The 14,296-nt window shown below is 46.4% G+C and overlaps 1 protein-coding gene across 1 annotated transcript in view; it reads left to right on the forward strand.

The window, feature by feature from the left end:
• The window catches only part of DPP6 (dipeptidyl peptidase like 6), an 804,405-nt gene that overhangs the window by 737,622 nt on the left and 52,487 nt on the right, over positions 1–14,296 (forward strand). The window lies entirely within an intron of this gene.

Raw genomic sequence — 14,296 nt, forward strand, 5'->3', positions numbered from 1 at the left:
TGCTGTGGCTAAAACTTCCAAAACTAGGTTGAATAAGAGTGGTGAGAGTGGGCAACCTTGTCTTGTTCCTGATCTTAGTGGAAATGCTTTCAGTTTTTCACCATTGAGGAGGATGTTGGCTGTGGGTTTGTCATATATGGTCTTTATTATGTTGAGGAAAGTTCCCTCTATGCCTACTTTCTGGAGGGTTTTTATCATAAATGGGTGTTGAATTTTGTCGAAAGCTTTCTCTGCATCTTTTTTTTTTTTTTTTTTCGGCATGCGGGCCTCTCACTGTTGTGGCCTCTTCCGTTGCGGAGCACAGGCTCCGGACGCGCAGGCTCAGCGGCCATGGCTCACGGGCCCAGCCGCTCCGCGGCATATGGGATCCTCCCAGACCGGGGCACGAACCCGTATCCCCTGCATCGGCAGGCGGACTCTCAACCACTGCGCCACCAGGGAGGCCCTCTCTGCATCTTTTGAGATGATCATATGGTTTTTCTCCTTCAGTTTGTTAATATGGTGTATCACATTGATTGATTCGTGTATATTGAAGAATCCTTGTATTCCTGGAATAAACCCCACTTGATCATGGTGTATGATCCTTTTAATGTGCTGTTGGATTCTGTTTGCTAGTATTTTGTTGAGGATTTTTGCATCTATGTTCATCAGAGATATTGGCCTGCAGTTTTCTTTTTTTGTAACATCTTTGTCTGGTTTTGGTATCAGGGTGATGGTGGCCTCGTAGAATGAGTTTGGGAGTGTTCCTCCCTCTGCTATATTTTGGAAGAGTTTGAGAAGGATAGGTGTTAGCTCTTCTCTAAATGTTTGATAGAATTCGCCTGTGAAGACATCTGGTCCTGGGCTTTTGTTTCTTGGAAATTTTTTAATCACTGTTTCCATTTCAGTGCTTGTGATTGGTCTGTTTATATTTTCCATTTCTTCCTGGTTCAGTCTCAGCAGGTTGTGCATTTCTAAGAATTTGTCCATTTCTTCCAGGTTGTCCATTGTATTGGCATAGAGTTGCTTGTAGTAGTCTCTCATGATCTTTTGTATTTCTGCAGTATTAGTTGTTACTTCTCCTTTTTCATTTCTAATTCTATTGATTTGAGTCTTCTTTTTTTTCTTGATGAGTCTGGCTAATGGTTTATCAATTTTGTTTATCTTCTCAAAGAACCAGCTTTTTGTTTTATTGATCTTTGCTATCATTTCCTTCATTTCTTTTTCATTTATTTCTGATCTGATCTTTATGATTTCTTTCTTTCTGCTAACTTTGGGGGGTTTTTGTTCTTCTTTCTCTAATTGCTTTAGGTGCAAGGTTAGGTTGCTTATTCGAGATGTTTCCTGTTTCTTAAGGTAGGATTGTATTGCTATAAACTTCCCTCTTAGAACTGCTTTTGCTGCATCCCATAGGTTTTGGGTCGTCGTGTCTCCATTATCATTTGTTTCTAGGTATTTTTTTATTTCCTCTTTGATTTCTTCAGTGATCACTTCGTTGTTAAGTAGTGTATTGTTTAGCCTCCATGTGTTTGTATTTCTTACAGATCTTTTCCTGTAATTGATATCTAGTCTCATAGTGCTGTGGTCAGAAAAGATACTTGATATGATTTTAATTTTCTTAAATTTACCAGGGCTAGATTTGTGACCCAAGATATGATCTGTCCTGGGGAATGTTCCATGAGCACTTGAGAAAAATGTGTATTCTGTTGTTTTTGGATGGAATGTCCTATAAATATCAATTAAGTCCATCTTGTTTAATGTATCATTTAAAGCTTGTGTTTCCTTATTTATTTTCATTTTGGATGATCAGTCCATTGGTGAAAGTGGGGTGTTAAAGTCCCCTACTATGATTGTGTTACTGTCGATTTCCCCTTTTATGGCTGTTAGTATTTGCCTTATGTATTGAGGTGCTCCTATGTTGGATGCATAAATATTTACAATTGTTATATCTTCTTCATGGATTGATCCCTTGATCATTATGTAGTGTCCTTCTTTGTCTCTTGTAATAGTCTTTATTTTAAAGTTTATTTTGTCTGATATGAGATTTGCTACTCCAGCTTTCTTTTGATTTCCATTTGCATGGAATATCTTTTTCCATCCCCTCACTTTCAGTCTGTATGTGTCTGTAGGTCTGAAGTGCATCTCTTGTAGACAGCATATATATATGGGTCTTGTTTTTGTATCCATTCAGCCAGTCTGTGTCTTTTGGTGGGAGCATTTAATCCATTTATATTTAAGGTAATTATCGATATGTATGTTCCTATTCCCATTTTCTTAATTGTTTTGGGTTAGTTATTGTAGGTCTTTTCCTTCTGTTGTGTTTCTTGCCTAGAGAAGTTCCTTTAGCATTTGTTGTAAAGCTGGTTTGGTGGTGCTGAACTCTCTCAGCTTTTGCTTGTCTGTAAAGGTTTTAATTTCTCCATCAAATCTGAATGAGATCCTTGCTGGGTAGAGTAATCTCGGTTGTAGGTTTTTCTCCTTCATCACTTTAAATATGTCCTGCCACTCCCTTCTGGCTTGCAGAGTTTCTTTTGAAAGAGCAGCTGTTAACCTTACACGGCTTCCCTTGTGTGTTATTTGCTGTTTTTCCCTTGCTGCTTTTAATATGTTTTCTTTGTATTTAATTTTTGACAGTTTGATTAATATGTGTCTTGGCGTGTTTCTCCTTGGATTTATCCCGTATGGGACTCTCTGTGCTTCCTGGACTTGATTAACTATTTCCTTTCCCATATAGGGAAGTTTTCAACTATAATCTCTTCAAATATTTTCTCAGTCCCTTTCTTTTTCTCTTCTTCTTCTGGGACACCTATAATTTGAATGTTGGTGCATTTAATGTTGTCCCAGAGGTCTCTGAGACTGTCCTCAGTTCTTTTCATTCTTTTTTCTTTATTCTGCTCTGCAGTAGTTATTTCCACTATTTTATCTTCCAGGTCACTTATCCGTTCTTCTGCCTCAGTTTTTCTGCTCTTGGTCCCTTCTAGAGAATTTTTAATTTCACTTATTGTGTTTTTCATCTCTGTTTGTTTGCTCTTTAGCTCTTCTAGGTCCTTGTTAAACATTTCTTGTATTTTCTCCATTCTATTTCCAAGATTTTGGATCATCTTTACTATCATTATTCTGAATTCTTTTTCAGGTAGACTGCCTATTTCCTCTTCATTTGTTAGGTCTGCTGCATTTTTACCTTGCTCCTTCATCTGCTGTGTGTTTTTCTGTCTTCTCATTTTGCTTATGTTACTGTGTTTGGGGTCTCCTTTTCACAGGCTGCAGGTTCGTAGTTCCTGTTGTTTTTGGTATCTGCCCCCAGTGGTAAGGTTGGTTCAGTGGGTTGTGTAGGCTTCCTGGTGGAGGGGACTAGTGCCTGTGTTCTGGTGGATGAGGCTGGATCTTGTCTTTCTGGTGGGCAGGTCCACGTCTGTGGTGTGTTTTGGGGTGTCTGTGGCCTTATTATGATTTTAGGCAGCCTCTGTGCTAATGGGTGGGGTTGTGTTCCTGTCTTGCTAGTTGTTTGGCATAGGGTGTCCAGCACTGTAGCTTGCTGGTCGTTGAGTGAAGCTGGGTGCTGGTGTTGAGATGGAGATCTCTGGAAGATTTTCTCTGTTTGCTATTATGTGGAGCTGGGAGGTCTCTTGTGGCCCAGTGTCCTGATGTTGGCTCTCCCACCTCAGAGACACAGCACTGACTCCTGGGTGCAGCACCAAGAGCCTGTCCTCCACACGGCTCAGAATGAAAGGGAGAAAAAGTAGAAAGAGAGAGAGAGAGAGAGAGAGAGAGAGAAAGAAGATAAAATAAAATATAGTAAGATAAAATAAAGTTATTAAAATAAAAAATAATTATTAAGAAAAAAAATTTTTTAAGTAAAAAAAAGGAAAAGAAAAAAAAAACGGACGGTCAGAACCCTAGGACAAATGGTGAAAGCTAAGCTATACAGACAAAATCTCACACAGAAACATAGACATGTGAAGCTTTAATCCGCTGCTCCTGAGGCTGCTGGGAGAGATTTCCCTTTCTCTTCTTTGTTCACGCAGCTCCCGGGGCTCAGCTTTGGATGTGGCCTGGCCCCTGCGTGTAGGTCGCCTGAGGGCGTCTGTTCGCTCAGACAGGACGGGGTTAAAGGAGCCACTGATTCGGGGGCTCTGGCTCACTCAGGCCGCGGGGGAGGGAGGGGCACAGAGTGCGGGGCGAGCCTGCGGCGTCAGACGCCGGCGCGCCGTGCGTTCTCCCGGGGAAGTTGTCCCTGGATGCCGGGACCCTGGCAGTGGCAGTCTGCACAGGCTCCCGGGAGGGGAGGTGTGGATGGTGACCTGTGCTCCCACACAGGCTTCTTGGCGGCAGCAGCAGAGGCCTAGCATCCCACACCCGTCTCTGGGGTCCGCGCTTTTAGCCGCGGCTCGCGCCCGTCTCTGGAGCTCCTTTAAGTGGCACTCTGAATCCCCTCTCCTTGCACACCAGGAAACAAAGAGGGAAGAAAAAGTCTCTTACCTCTTCAGCAGCTCCAGACTTTTCCCGGACTCCCTCCCGGCCAGCCGTGGCGCACTAGCCCCTTCAGGCTGTGTTCACACCACCAACCCCAGTCCTCTCCCTGCGCTCCGACCGAAGCCTCAGCCTCAGCCCCCAGCCCCGCTCACCCCGGCGGCCAAGCAGATAAGCCTCTCGGACTGGTGAGTGCCGGTCGGCACCGATCCTCTGTGCGGGAATCTCTCCGCTTTGCCCTCCGCACCCCTGTTGCTGTGCTCTCCTCCGCAGCTCTGAGGCTCCCCACTTCCGCCACCCGCAGTCTCAGCCCGCGAAGAGGCTCCTAGTGTGTGGAAACCTTTCCTCCTTCGCAGCTCCCGCCCACTGGTGCAGGGCCTGTCCCTACCATTTTGTCTCTGTTTTTTCTTTTTTCTTTTGCCCTACCCAGGTACGTGGGGAGTTTCTTGCCTTTTGGGAGGTCTGAGGTCTTCTGCCAGTAGGTGTTCTGTAGGAGTTGTTCCACGTGTAGATGTATTTCTGGTGTATCTGTGGGGAGGAAGGTGATCTCTGCGTCTTACTCTCCGCCATCTTCTCCAGCCCCACAGTACTTTTCATACTCATCTCTAAGAGTATTTCAACTCTGCTTGTAGTTAATTCCTAGCTACCCAGCACAGTGGAACAGAGCAGTGGTCATATTAATAAAGTCTTCCCATTATACCATACATGAATTATCTTCTGCGACATGAGGATATTTATCACTTATTTTGCTAGCTGTAAATTAATCTTTCTTTGATGCTCCAGGAAGATGGTTGGTATTGTCAATGCTTCCTGACAGTGGCTTCCACATGGGTTCTTGTGAGGAAGAAAGAATGTTATCACAAAAAGGATGGTGGTGATGGTGACTTCACTTGCACTGATTCACTGTTGAGGAAACCGGACCAGAGCTCAGTGACACAGCCAAACCACCAGCTAGTTATAGCAGAGGTGGCACCAGACCCCAAACCATCTGACCAAGCCCGTGTCTCTGCCAGTGCCGTCCTTCTCCTGGTTAATACAGCGGCTGGGCATTCAGAGTTCTCTGTGCTTGGTACCTTGGACATGGAGAAAGAACAAAAGAAGCAAACCTGAAGACTCACTAAGGAAAAGGTGGAAAAGAAACATTAAAGTCACACTTGGCTCTCATGAGCTCTGCTGTTGTTATGAACCCCAGTTGTCCAGCTTGAAAACACATGAGACAATGAAAGAAGACAGTGGTCTGAGCCACTCGAGCTCCCACCAGGAGATTCACACGCTAATAACGAACCAGCCAACAGGGCACTGCAGTGAGGCGTGTTCATATGTAAGCACACAGAGCTCATAACATCACAGTCAACGTATGTCAGCTCAGAATAGTTAGGAGAGTGGGAGCTACACAGAATCATGTGAATTTTGGGTGATCCTGATCCTGTGCCCTCTGCACTCCGTGCATTGCAGGAGTTTAATAAGTATTTGATGCCTACAAAGAGAAACAAAGATTTTTATGGATGGAAAAGGTCTCTAGTAATTGTGGTTTTTTAATTTACTTTTTTATTGGAGTATAGTTGATTTATAATGTTGTGTTAATTTCTGCTGTACAGCAAAGTAACTCAGCTATACATATATGTATATATGTACATTCTTTTTTTTAATATACTCTTTTCCATTATGGCTTATCTCTAGTAATTGTTGGGAAGAGGATTAAGTAAGTGTTGGTTGAGCTTTAGAAAAAGTCTGTCTGCTATACCAGTCTTCTTCCCTTCTAGAAATTAAAGTAGATGTATTTTCTTGGTCAGTACTATACATTTAAAACTTATGCCCTGAAATTATTTGCATGGTTGACAAATTTTCTTTGAAATTCTGACTCCCTGGACCAGTTTCCTTATTATCTTCCCAGTTGTCTCATCACGGAAGTGGCACTGGGTAGTTACTATGGGCTAAGAGAAATTCACAAGGGGAGGTGTTCATTCTCTCCCAATTCCCAGATGCTTCTTGGGGCTCCCCCGATGTGAAAAATAAGAGAAGAGCAATGTGATTGGGGTTATAAATCAAACGTGGGGCAGTAGCTATCTTCTTCAATGTTATCCAACAACAATGAAAAAGCCAAAATTTGAAAAATGAATTAGAAAAAGGAGAGAAACTCCTTACAAAGTGCTATCTTCAGGAAACATGGGGCCAAATAAGTCAGCAGCTTTTTTCCCTTAATGGAGATAAAGTAGAATCGTGTACTTGAAATAGTCACATTCAAAGAAAAATGGGCAGCGACCTCTGGCTAAACGTTATATCTGCTTTTGCTCCCATTAATTTTTTTCCTAGAAGAAGGTATTAGATGGTGTTAGACAGTTGTTGAGTGATAATACAGCACCCTAAACACATTTTTTAAAGCCATCTATTTTATACTTTGTAGCTGTCAGTCCATAGGTAGTGAGACAAAATGGACATGAATATAAGAATCCATGCACACAGAATAACATCTATCATTAGACGTAATCTTTTAGTATATATGTTAAGCTATGTTGACGAGGGTTTTAAGTTTTTATTACTTGTTTCCACTTAGAATGGTAATATATACTATTTTTAATCAGTATTATGGAGAGAGAGAATGTAAAAGCCGCGCTGAAATCTACCCTCTTCCAGATACACGTGTATACACTTTAAGATATCCACTGGGTGTTGAAATGTTAAACCATCTCTTCCTCATCTTTTCTCATCCTATTCTGTTTCTCCTCCTTCCTTCCCGCCCCTTCCCCCTCCCTTCCCTCCCTTACCCTCCCCTCCCCTCTCCTCCCTCCCATCCTCGTCCCTTCCTTCCCTCTCCTCTCCTTCTTTCCCCCCTCCCCCTTCCCTTCCCTTGGTGACCAGTTCAGTCCTGAAGCCTTTGGCTGGGGTAGGACAAAGCAGGCTTCTGCACAGAGGAGTCATGGGTGACTACACTTCAGCCAGGTGACAAGGGAGCCCTGGGTGGGGTGTCAGGACCTGGGCAGAGTGAGGAGGCGTCCATGCAGGGAACCCCTGCTCGTGGGAAGTCGGAGCCTGGGAAGTGTAAGGAGGGCGTGGACCCAAAAGGGCGGCCCGCTGTGGGGAGTGGGAGCCCCCGCAGCGGGGGGGGTGGCGGCAGGGTGATGGAAAATGGTTTACGTCTGGGGGGTGGGTCAGGTCAGAAAGAATATCGAGTTTCTGGGTGTCGGAGAGGAAAGTCGCCAGCGTGGAAAGCAAAGAACAGAGTGAGTCCCTGTGTGGTGCTGGCCTGGGACAGGGTGGGAGGTGCGGTCCCCGGTCTCCCGAATGCAGCACTGTGCTTCAGAACTGCCACCTTTGCTATAAAAGACGTTACTGGGACAACTGGCCAGACCCAAAAGGGGTGTGAGGATTAGGCCATAGTCGTGCATCAGTGTTGATTTCCTGAGTTTGATGGTGCTGTTGTGGGTTTGTAGGAGAGGCCTTGTTTGTAGGAAATGCACAACCCCCAGGGCATCAGGGTGGTAACTCACCCTCAAATGCTTCAGGGGAAACAAGTTCTTGGTATTATACTTGCAACTCTACTGTAAGTTTGAAACTGCTGTAAAATCTGTTTTTACATTATACAAAAATTGGTTTAAATAAACTGTGCTGGCAAAGTCAAGGAACTGAGGTATAATAGTCACCCAGCATCTAGATAGCAAACGCTGCCCCCCTTCCTCAAGCACACAGCTATTAGCAAATGACAAAGTCCTATTCTGTAAAAATGTTTAACGTTTTCTAAAGACAAGAGAAGACGTTGCCTATATGACCCCCTCCACCCAAGACCCCTTGTCTTCTCTGATGCATTCTGGTGGGATATGTTGAACGCTGACCACATAAAATATGTCCGTGTTGCAGTAATCAATATATGTGCTTTATGAATATAATTATACTGGAATATCACAGTTATAGTTTAGGGAGAAAATCTGAAATGTCTCCCCTGGGCTCTTTGATCCAGACGGGTGTCTGTATGCCTCCATCCAACCCATCTTCCAGAGAAACGGTTACATATACCTCAGTTTTAAAAGGTCATAAATTTTAAATCATGGCATATTGACACTTCACTTTCTAAGACAACTCTCAGCAGCCTGTGTGCCTCAGAACTGTTTTGTAGTTGTCCAGCCCTACTTTCAACTATTACACGGCCCTGGACATCAAATCAGCATCCTCATCTTCTGAGTCACGTTCTCATTGGGGTCCTCAGTCTTCTCACCAATAATTCAGACACTCACATCCGTAAATATCTACTTATCATTCACATTTATATGCAATTTACTTAAACACTCAATATATTTGCCATAAGCTATATGGTAGGAAAAGCGATGGGAGATATTGGCAGGAAAGGGACTGGGTTCTGGGCACACTGGGGGCTGGTCCCAGAGCACCACGGGCTCAGCAGCCATGACAGCAACCCCCTCACTCTCACGGCCTTGGGCCAGGCTGACATTTCACCGAGGGCATTAGCACTGGCGGATGGGAACTCTGAGTTTCCTGTGGTTGGTTAGTGATTCTACACACTGCACTCCAGTGGGCATGGCGACTGAAAAAAAGCACAACGTGAGAGTTGTGAGTCAAGATTTATTGGGGCCAAAATGAGGACTGTAGCCCATGAGATAGGCTCTCAGATAGCTCTGAGAAGCTGCTCCAAAGAAGTGGGCGGAGGTCAGTATAGATGTGATTTTGGTGAAGGGGGAACGTGCAATCAAGCACAAACTTTGGTGGAAGGTGGCTTCTGGTCATGAGGAGCAGATGTCACCATGAAGGATTTTAGTGCTTTTCTAGATACAAGGAAATGCAAGAATTGGGCTCATAAAATCTCCTCAGAATATCCAACTATCTGAAGACCTGTTCCGCCAGTTTTTCCCAGAGCACAGAGCGCCTCATTCCTCATCTCCACCCTGAGCCCCTTTCAGGGGGTGTTGAAGGTCAGCGGCCGCATCAGCTCATGATTTAATCCTCATAGAGGCAGACGTCAAGTGCCGGCGTGTAGCTGGCAGGCATGAGGCTTCCTCTGTCCTGCCCGGAGCCCTCCCCAGCCCTTTCAGGTACAGTCTCCGCTCCTTAGGTGGCATCTAGGACTCACCCTTCCAGAAGCATCCCCCACTACTCTCTACCCCGACCCCAGAGCACGTCCCATTTGCGGTCCGAGTTTTAAAACTGCTTGGAACCTTCCCACATCCATGTCCCTGTTCTTGGTCCTGTCTTCACCTCACACGTCCTTCCAGATCTTCTAAGCTGTCACAGCTCTTATCTTTCCTGCAGGTGCTCTGATTCACACCAGCCAGCCCTCTAAATATTTCCTGAGCAGTTATTAAATGTTCTTGACAATTCTTTAAATAAAACCTCTTCCTGCTATGCCTTGAAACCCTTTTTCTTTCTCTCTTTTCTGTCTTGGAAATAGACATTGGCTGCTTCTCAAATCTGACGGCCCACTCATCCCCTGCCCTGGTCCTGCTTCCTCTCCTGCCAGCTCACCCATGACGCCCTCACTAAGGTCCCCTCCCAGAGACTAAGTGAGTCTAATTCCAAGAAGAGGGAAGAGCAGAACAGGGCCAGTGAGTGCGGCCTGTCCGCTGCGGGGGACGGAGGAGTTGAGGTTGAACCAATGAGGAGAGTAGTGGGAAGTTCATTTGGAAAGATAGACCGAGGGGAACAGGTATGTGTAAACATTGCCATGGAAGGTAATTGTGAATAATGTCACCACGATTTTGTGAGCACGTGCCTAGAAGAGTTTGTCTGGTGGGGAAGCTTCACCAACAGGGTGGCTTCTTGAAGAGAAGGAGGTTTGCCATGAGAAGCAGCAGAGCATTCTGAACAAAGGGAAGAGTCCAGCTAAGAATCAGAAGCGTGACACAGACTCACAGGTTCGTGGAAATGTGATGTGAGATGGGGAAATAGCATGGAAGGTGGGGTGTGCTGAGGCAGACAGGGAGGGCCCGCATCACCCAAAGCCTCCATGCCCTGCGCAGGGATCTAGATTTCAACCTGTAGATGAACATTTGCTCTGACATTCACTGTTGCGTAGCTCCCTTAACAAACAGAATCTGTAATGATTTAGCAAACAGCATTTCAAGATAGATATGACGCAGGTTTCCGGTATGTAGCTGCGTATATCTAGTGAGGAAGCCTCACGTGCACGGGGGCAGGTCTCCTGAGATGGCCAGGCCACCGTGAGAAACCCTGATCCATCTGCAGTCACGTGACTGCGGGCAGTGTTTGTATGTCTCCTACTGTGCAAATGAAAATAGAAAAATAAATTGGGTGTTGAGACTGGAATAAAACTTCTGCTGTAACTCTACTCGCCCATTCATTTAGTCTGGTTTTTATAGACTGACTTTATATCGGGAAGTTATGAAGTACAATACATTTTAAATGGAGAAAGTGAGTTTATACTAACACAGTACACGTGGGAGTTCAGCGCTACGTTTTATTTTAAACAGGGTTCTGCTGCTCAGAAATGAGGAAGCCACAGTTAGGGTGACAGGGAGCCAGCTATGAGGTGGCCTCAGCAGGTGCGTGACTTACAGGGAAAGAACAGCCAGGTGTGCAAGTGGTATGCTCTTTTCCTCTCGGCTCTTCTTGTGGTCGCAGCGGTACAGCCAGGACCGCGTGCATGAGTGACAGCTCCAGCCCCGACGCTTCCACAGCCCTGGCCTCCAGCCTTGCTGAGCCTCAGCTTCCATGTCTATGAAATGGGTTGTTTTCTAGGTAGTGTTTACATTTAAGCAGCATCTCCCTGAACCAGTGAAATGCAGCTTCACCCCCATTAGGTCTGGGCAGGTGACCACAAGCACGCCGACGTCCAGAGCCCGCGTGGAACACTTTTGTGCGTGTTCAGCCCATTCATTAAGCCAACGCGCAAACCTCACAGTCCCAGCAGAAACTTTGAGATGCTCCAAAACGTAAAAAATAATCTTGTTTTACCTTGAGCATGTCGTTTCTCAGACAAAAATAAGAGAGACAGAGACAGCGAGAAACCGCTAGTCTAGATTGGTTTTCATTTCCCATTAACTCTGAAATTCTCTGTGCCAGTTTGAGAAGCCAGTTATGTGATGTTACACTCACGCTTCATCACGCTTTGTTTTCATGCTGCCCGTGTGAGGTCGCTGCTCACGTGTATTTGCACAACGCGTACGTGAATGTTTTGAAGGCAGGTGCACACCGTGCAGCACCATGAGAGCCATGGGCATCTTCACCCCCAGCCCAGGGAGCCCAGGAGGCCCAATGCCCAGTTCATGTCTCGGGCGAGAGGCTCTGCATTTGTAAGCAGCTTCGCTGTCCTTTGGGTGGGTGGACTGGGCGTTTGCTCCAGGTGCTGTATGAGGATGACGGGATGACCTTTCCCTCCGCGGTTCCTGCCCCTGACTCACTGGTGCCTCTCGCCTTCCACGTGCTCCTGCGTCTTCCCGAGTGAGCGGGCGTCGTCCCCCCCCACCCCGCTCAGAAGCTGCTGTCCCTACCCTCACTCTCACCTTATAGAAAGGACCACAGGACTCTCCACCCAGAAAGAACAGGACACGACAGGACAAAATGAGAGTAATCCGTGATACCCACTAAAGAGCGCGCTCCTGATGCTTCCGGATCAAACGCTGTCACACCACAGTCAGGAACCAGGTCCTGAGACTCAGAGCGGTCTCTGCGGATGCTTTGAAGCTTTCTTCAGTCACTGGTTGACATAAATGCCTTGATGGTATAGAATAAAACCTCTGAAATCCAGGCGCCCCTGATTTAGAGTTACTGAGAATGTAGGCAGAGCTGAGCAGAAATTGCAAAAGAAAAAAAAATCTTTCTTGAAAGAACGAAACAACAAGAAAAGGCTGCTGAAGGGATGTTGATTCTGTGTAAGAAAACTGCTTCTGAACATCTCCTCTGTGTTTCTGTGCTAATCTCTGTTTGATTTATATTTTCACTTCAGCCTGTAGCAATTGCTTAGAAAGTTGCAAAGCATTCTTTCTTTTTAAAAAAAAAAAATCTCTTGAAATGAGACTTCTCACAATATCAGTTTAGACTTTTCCCACTTAGTATGAGTGGGTGCATTTTATTCGTTTTGTCAGTTTTCCTTTTCAGGGAAGGAAGGATCGTAGAGAGCTGGGAGCCTCTTGTCACCCCAGATCATTAAACTGCATGTTCGGACCCACATCAAGTCCCCTCTCGGGCTCCTGCCTTCGGGGAGCTGACCTCTGCCTTCTCAGCTCCAGGGCATCAGGGAACTTTACTGTGTAAAGTTAGCTGCTAGCAGGAGATTCGGACATTTCTTTACAAAAAAATATGAACACATGTCTGTTCTTTGTCACAAATTAAATGCATGTGAAATAATTTATTAGGAGGCTTTGCAAAGTAGAATGCAATCCATCTCACTGGAGGAGCAAAGCCCTGCCTGGTTTACCCCTCAGGAGAGTCATTGCACCCTCACCTCCCCCGAACTTCCCTAAGACGGGTTCCGACCTCCGCCTCACTTGTCCATGTGGCTCAGTTAGGAGGAGCTACAAGGGAGACGAAGAACACAGGAGGGTTCCTGCCCGCGGGGCTCATGCCTACAGGAGGGCACTTGACAGAAATGTCACGTCCTGGGGTCAGAGCTGTGTGCTGCGGTGGGGGAGCCAGAGGAATTCTCCAGCTCTGAGCCCCGGACCTGGCCAGAGCCAACGGTTCACGTTGGGATGAGGCACCGTCCTCGACCTTGGGGAAGTTAGAGGCTCCTGGAGGCTCCCGCTGACAAAAATGCATGGATTTAGAGCCTGGATGCTGCTCTGTACATCAGCAGTTCCCCCTCTCCGTTCCCACCAGCAAAGCCGCCACCCGTTTGACAGATGAGAATATTCGGGCACCGCGTGCGCCTTGCCCCGGGCCCACGGCTCGTTAGGGCAGAGCCAGGACCAAAACTGGTCTGTCCTCAGTGTCCTGCATGGTCCAGGTGCCTGTGACACCACATCTGCCCCTCTGGTGCGCTGGGAAAAGCTAACTTCTTCGCCGATTGCTCTCCACCAAAATCTCCTCCCCAGACCTAAGTGTACTGAGCCCCGGAGAAGCCCCAGACACAAGAGGGCACTGCAGCCCTGCGAATCTGTGCCTCTTCCTAGAACTGCGGTGGGGTCGGAGTTACTGGTAATTTCCTGTGCCTGGTGTCTCCTCCGATGTGTGTAAATCATACCATCTTGTCTGAATATGTCAGACCACCCAGTGGGGCCACAGAGGACTGATCCGTCCAATGCAAAGACTCCTTTGATGCCCGCTAAGTGCCAGACGTGGGGCTGAATGCTGGGTATGCAAACGTGAGGAAGACAGAGAAAGGCTGCCCTCAAGTAACCCGAAGTCTGCAGAATTAATAGCTGGCCACGGGGGCGGAGGAGCATGGGGAGAGAGAGAGTGAGCTGACATTGCCAAGCACCCCACCCTCGTGAGGGGCAGGAACCTGTCAGAGCACGAAGCTACAGGTCTCTGTGCTCTGGAACTTACATCGAGGAGACAAACACATCCAGCCAACGGGGGACAATGAAGGGCAGGATGTGGCAAATTGGGAAACACTGTAAGTGCTGTAGGTGCCCAGAAAGGGAGTGTTTGGTCACTGGTAAAAATGGGAAGCAGAAAAAAGGCAGATGGTCCTTCCTCAAGGAGAAGGAAGCAAGAGGAGGTTCCTCGGCTGCCTCATCTATAAAATTGGGATAATAATAGTACCTGCCTTGTAAGGTTATTGCTATAGATCAAATATTTATAGTCCCCCCCCACAAATTCATATATTGAAATCTTAACCCCCAAGGTGATGGTATTAGGAGGTGAAGTCTTTGGGAGGTACTTAGGTCAGGGGGATGGAGCCCTCATGATTGGAATCAGTGCCCTTATAAAAGGGAGC

The sequence above is a fragment of the Mesoplodon densirostris genome, chromosome 9 (assembly GCF_025265405.1).
Source record: "Mesoplodon densirostris isolate mMesDen1 chromosome 9, mMesDen1 primary haplotype, whole genome shotgun sequence".
Lineage (NCBI taxonomy): Eukaryota > Metazoa > Chordata > Mammalia > Artiodactyla > Ziphiidae > Mesoplodon > Mesoplodon densirostris.